The sequence below is a fragment of the Pteropus vampyrus genome, unplaced genomic scaffold (genome assembly GCF_000151845.1).
Source record: "Pteropus vampyrus isolate Shadow unplaced genomic scaffold, Pvam_2.0 Scaffold1767, whole genome shotgun sequence".
Classification (NCBI taxonomy): domain Eukaryota; kingdom Metazoa; phylum Chordata; class Mammalia; order Chiroptera; family Pteropodidae; genus Pteropus; species Pteropus vampyrus.
This window is the reverse complement of record NW_011890548.1, coordinates 2,430-8,195: the sequence shown is the minus strand read 5'-3', so window position 1 is coordinate 8,195 and position 5,766 is coordinate 2,430. Positions and strand designations below refer to the sequence as shown.

The 5,766-nt window shown below is 50.7% G+C and overlaps 1 non-coding gene across 1 annotated transcript; it reads left to right on the top strand.

The window, feature by feature from the left end:
• Positions 1-98: 98 nt before the first annotated feature.
• On the top strand, positions 99-289 carry LOC111734546. The gene has a single exon (XR_002778483.1). It is a non-coding gene; the product is annotated as a U2 spliceosomal RNA (small nuclear RNA).
• Positions 290-5,766: the final 5,477 nt, after the last annotated feature.

Here is a 5,766-nt window from a genome sequence, read left to right as displayed (position 1 = left end):
GGCAAGGGACATGAGCCCTCGACTGCCAACGACCTGGCTCACCGTGAGTTGAATATGGGTGACAGGAGGAGGACAGCGGCCAAGGCGGAGCGCCAAGCATCGCTTCTCGGCCTTTTGGCTAAGATCAAGTGTAGTATCTGTTCTTATCAGTTTAATATCTGATACGTCCTCTATCCGAGGACAATATATTAAATGGATTTTTGGAGCTGGGAGTTGGAATAGGAGCTTGCTCCGTCCACTCCACGCATCGACCCGGTATTGCAGTACTTCCGGGAACGGTGCACCCCCTTCCGGGGGAAAGAAATCAAGTGAAACAAAAGATGAGAGTTTTTTACGGTGACCGCTACTTAGTCTCCTCCGTTGTGCGAACGTTTTGGTCGAAATACTTTTCTATTGCGTCTTATGAGTATGGATGGCCGCTTGAAAATAACGGCTGGTTATCTGATTTTTAGCTTTTCCCTCTGCTTAGTGGGATTTTGGTCCCCCCTTTAAACTACCTTATGATCGCCTTCAGTGGTGCTCAATAAAAAGTAAGCTGTTTGGCAAAAAATGGATCACCAGTACCATGACACTCACTTAGCTCTCAAGCTTCTATCATCATTACATCAAACCTATGAAATGAAAAGTTTTTAGAAACTGGAAGGTAGGACCAACTATTGGAAGCTTCCATGACATGACCAATTTCATGCTCTTTTATCTTTCTCTGAAGTCACCACAGAAAGATCATTCCTTATCCCCGTAAGACTCTGAATATCACTTTTTTCAGTCTTTAACTCATTTTATCTCATTTCTCCCCAACTCCTAAAATCCTGCCCATCTTCCAAGAATTTCCTCTTCAAGTGCTCTAAATAAATACTCTTCCTGTTGTTTCTCAAACCTCTCTCCAGAGGACATAATTTCCCTACAGCCTTCTTAGGAGGTGCCTCTCCAAACATACCTCATTCTGTAGGAGCTAGAAAGGGAGTGTGTGTCCTTGTTCCCTACTGCTGCTTCCAGACCTTTCTCACACCATTCGCGAAACAGAACAAAAACACTAGCTTGAATTTCATGTCTTTAGTCTCTACTCCCCATGTCTCCTTATACTGCTGGCCCCCAGAACATGAAAATCATCCGGAAATTCATTGTCTCAACCAGTGGCAAGAAAAGGTGGCCGGGGAAGTTAATGTACAACGTGCCAGGATTTGACACCAGAGGATTAAATCCTTTCCCATTTATATGAAAGACCTTTCTAAAGGTTAGTTTCTCGCTCTGCTGGACACATGGCTCCCAGGGCAAAGGCGGGGACATTAGTCAAAGGAGGTCATAGCCACCAAGGCCTCCCCTGCTAGAACAGGCAAGGCAGAGAGTGCCACCCCTCCTTGGCCGCAAACCTGTGTTCTCCTGGGAGAATACAGTCATCTTCCTCAGGGAAACCAGGCAGGGTCATTGAGTGCTTCCTCTGCAGGCTAAGACACTGTGATGTCCCTAGTACCACCTCAGTGCCGGTGTTCTCCCACAGTGGCATCAGTCCTCATGAGCAGTGTCTCTTCTCAGTCTCTTACCTCAACTTGATTGACCCTGAACTCACAGGGGCAGACACTAGCCCCAGTCACATCTGTTGTCCCAAGACCCAGCCTGTATTCCACACATCCTAGATACTTGACAGAGGAGTCTGAATGGAAGGACCCATGATGCCCGGGTGGAGTGAGCGGTGAAGAGTGAGTCAAGAGTTAGAACCGAAGAATCAGAGATGTTCTTGGCTTTCACTGGGGTGCCTTTCTTTTTTGAGAATAAGACCAGGAATGGACCCAATGTACGTGTGATTTTAGGAAATGGTAAAGTTAGACTTTCGAGTCAGTGGGAAAAGACAAAGTATTCTACATACGGTACTGAGACAACTGGACAGCCATCCTCTGGGGAAAAAAATAATAAAGTTGAGCCACATTTTTATCTGCATACCAGGACAAATTTCAAAAACAAAATATTTAAATGCTAAGGCAAAGCATTAAAAACGCTGTATGAAAACATGGGACAATAATTGCATAAGTCTGGAGTCAGGGAAGGCCTTCCTTCTATGACTCAAAATCCAGAAGCCAAATTTTTAGAAAAGAGGAACATATTTGAGTTCTAGAAAATCTAAATTCTTTGGAGAACACAAAACATAAGCGAAGCAATAGAGTAATGAAAACATAAGAAGAAAATTGCAAATATACTACAAAAAATATAATCATCAATGATAGGTCTTAGAAATTGAAAAGAAACAGCTGAATAGACAATAGAAAATGGGCAAAGAATAGACAGTTCACATGGAAAAACAAATACATATACTGACATCTTCCCCCCTCTCTGCGCTACTGTCTGTCCCCTCTGGTCTCTGTCCAGAGGGCCCGCACATCCCAAAGACCCCGTATATATACATCAAGTTCCCCCTTGACACCAAACACAAGACAGTAGGCTGCGGGGAAGGCACAACAGAGGCCTTCGTGGGACGCATGCACTCCCATGTGTAGGTAAACTCACTCTACAGTGAAACAGGGCAGTGCAATGTTCAGGGGCTCCAGTTGTAGAGGTGGAATAGGAAATCCTCTCAAACGCAGAGGGAAATTGCTTCCTCTTCGTACCCCGGACGGCTGAGAAGGAAGCCCAGGGCCCGGTGAGCCTCTGCAGGTTCTGGAAGCATTACATTCCACACCTGGAAATACTGCTTGGGCTCGTAAACCAGGTGACTCAAAAGACTTTCAGCTTGGAGGCCACCCGGAGTAGAAAAGGGCTGTGAGCACAGGGGGGCCTGGACTTGAAGAAAGCTGATGTGATGAAAACCGGATGGAGCTGTCCAAGAGGACAGAGTGAAAACGGTGAAGGCGGGACTGCGCCAGGGCCAGAAAAAACAGACACGCAGGGGCCTGGACTTGAAGAAGCTGTCCTACCCCGCTGGCAGGGGACCCAGCAGCCCTCTGACGCCCAAAGGACAGAACGCTTAGGAGCGCCTGGAGTTGGCAGCCTTGGCACGGGCAGACATTCTCTGGTTGCGCACAGGCCTCCCCGGCAGCGACATGGGCAGAGGATGTGGCTGAGTGGCAGCCGGAAGAGGAATGGGAGAGCATGGCAGATGCCCCCTGCCGACCACAGGGGCAAGGTCGCGTTCACCTCTGTGATCCCAGGACCCACGCAGTGACAGGCACCGAGTGGGCGTGACACCAAAGAATCAGTTGAATCGAAAAAATTTCTCCGGGTCAGGACCATCAGAAGATTTTTTTGAGAGAAAAGCCCAGAAATAGACCTAGATACATATGTGTGCGTATGCTTTTTTACAGGATGAAGGTGGCATCTGAAACTGACGAGGAGACGGGCTATCCCCTGTATGGTGCTGAGACAACTGGGTAGCTGCCCGGAAGAAATAAAGTCAGCTGTAAAGCTGAACTCATGTACCAGGACACATACAAAGTGGGAAAGAGATGGGATGTGAAAAAGACCAACGATTTGAAGGACAACGGGCAAAGGATATGAACACTCAGCTCACGGAAAGTAAAGAGTAGCGGATCCTCTGTGCAGGAAAAGATGCACAGCCTTGCTCGCAGTAAGAGATAGCAGGGGATATCGTGCAAAAGTTTGATAACAGGACGGCTGGGCCAGGCTGTAGGCAACAGGCACTGGTCGAGAAGGGTAGGCGTGTTCCTCAAGTCACCGCCCTTGGCAGCGACGGTAACTGCGTCCACGGTGAGACCGTGGGACACTTGGACAGGGGGGCTCGCCAGACAGCCACGCCCTGGCGTCACCCTAACCTTTGCAAGCACTTTGGGCCGTGCACGTGGATGTGAGCCAGCTGAGGGGGACTGACTCACGTTAGCGAAACTCACAAGGAGACGGTGCGTGAACCAGAACGCTCAATCGTTCATTTAGAACAGGAGCTACTCCTCTGCAATGACGGAACACGCGTGTCTGCGATCCAAGGCACCTCGTTCTAAGGATCAAAATACCCGGGCAACTAAATCAGTGAGCGCAAGATGGCCGGATACACGTGGAAGCGAGCAGAAAGGCAGGGAAACACAGCGAGGGTCATGATAATTACCACAAGCCAGGAGGTCTGCTGATCCCTTTCTACACGTACAAATTGCATTCTTAAATATCTCTATTCATTCATTTATTCATTCGACCAAAAACCGCTAAGTTATCTAGTATATATGCCAGGCACTGTTTGAGGCGGCGCTGGCGATATGAACGGGGACAAGACAAAGATCCCTGCTCCGGAGTTTACACGCAATTAGGCTAAAAGGCAATAAACGAGTAAATGTATAAAACGTCAGGTGATAGGGGCCATGGAGTAAAATAAAGCCAGGTGACGGAGAACGGGGTCCTGAGTGGATGAGGGAGGACGGAGCACAGGACTATATGCCAGCCCGTTAGTATTCTCGCATTCTCTAGATGAAGAGGCGAAGCTACGGAGAAGTGGCCAGCCTGAGATCGTTTCCCTTGGGTTTGGTTCTTTCAGGCATACTGCGTGCCGGACATGTCCCACTATTCCTAATAATGATGTCTAATGAGTTCTCACCTCATTCTCTCCCAATTTACAGACGGTATGTCGAAGGCAGAGGGTTAAACGAGGAGGCCGAGTCAAGCTCTACGTAAGTCCCACGGTCAGAGCCCAGGTCTTCCAAGTCAATGCTCTCGGCCGCCGCACCAGGGGGCTTGGCTCCTATCTCTGCAGACGGGAGACCTGCGTGGCGAGCTCAGCGACGCTCGGTTTTCACAGTGGGCTGGGCGCACAAGGACATCGTCTTCTCTTTCTCCCGGTGCTCTTTTTTCTAGGCCCTGCGGCCTCGGTTTCCTAGGGGGAATTCGGCCTCTTCCACTAAGCCAAGGTTTGGGGTTAGGGCAAGTTGCTTAACCTCTGGGTCTCAACTACACCTGTAGGTAAACTTTGCAAGTCCGACATGAGGCAAGCACTTGGCCGAGAGCCTGGCCCAAACAACTGATGTTTCCTACTGTATCCGTCTACAGGTAACGAGATGCAGTACAGGCTCAGCTGTTTCAGTGTCAGAGCCATGATCCTTTCAACCGGAACCTCATCGGACACTAGGACCCACACTCTAGACCAGGGATCCCCGACCCTCGGGGGTGGGGTTGGGGGTGGGGCACAGACCCGGACCGGTGGGGGTCGTGTTAGAAAGGGGAGAAGGGCGGCACAGCAGGAGGTGAGCGGTAGGCCAGCCGGGAAGCTTCCTCTGTATTTGCAGCCGCTCCGCTCCCCGGCGCTAGCATCCACCGCCTCAGCTCCACCTCAGAGCATCATCAGGCATGAGATTCTCATAGGAGCACGGGTCCCTGGTGCCAAAAAGGTTGGGGACCGCTGCTCTGGCCGACTAAACCAAGGTGGCCTCGCTAGCTCCGTTTATGCTCCCTCAATCGCACAAGGTAGGCATTAAGGTTTCCAGTTCTCAGCTGGGGACACGATGCAGCTGGGGAGGTGAAGAAGTTTGCCCAAGTGAGGGGCGGGCAGGGCAGGGCGGGGATCCTGAGCACCAGAGAAGGAGTCGGCCCTCTCAGGGCGGGATCTCGAGTACCAACTTTTCTCTGCAGCCCCTGCCCAGCGACTCCGGACCGGCGCTTCTCGGCCGAGTCCTCCACCTGGACGGAGCCAGCCCCGGGGACCCTCTTGACCTCACAACAATGACCCCACGGCTTCCTTCGGAACTCGGACCTCTCTGCTCCCACTCGCGTCCACCGACGGTTCCATTCGGTTCGCAGGAGCCCAATTCCCCCTGGGTTCTGTCTTTTCGGGAGCGCTTA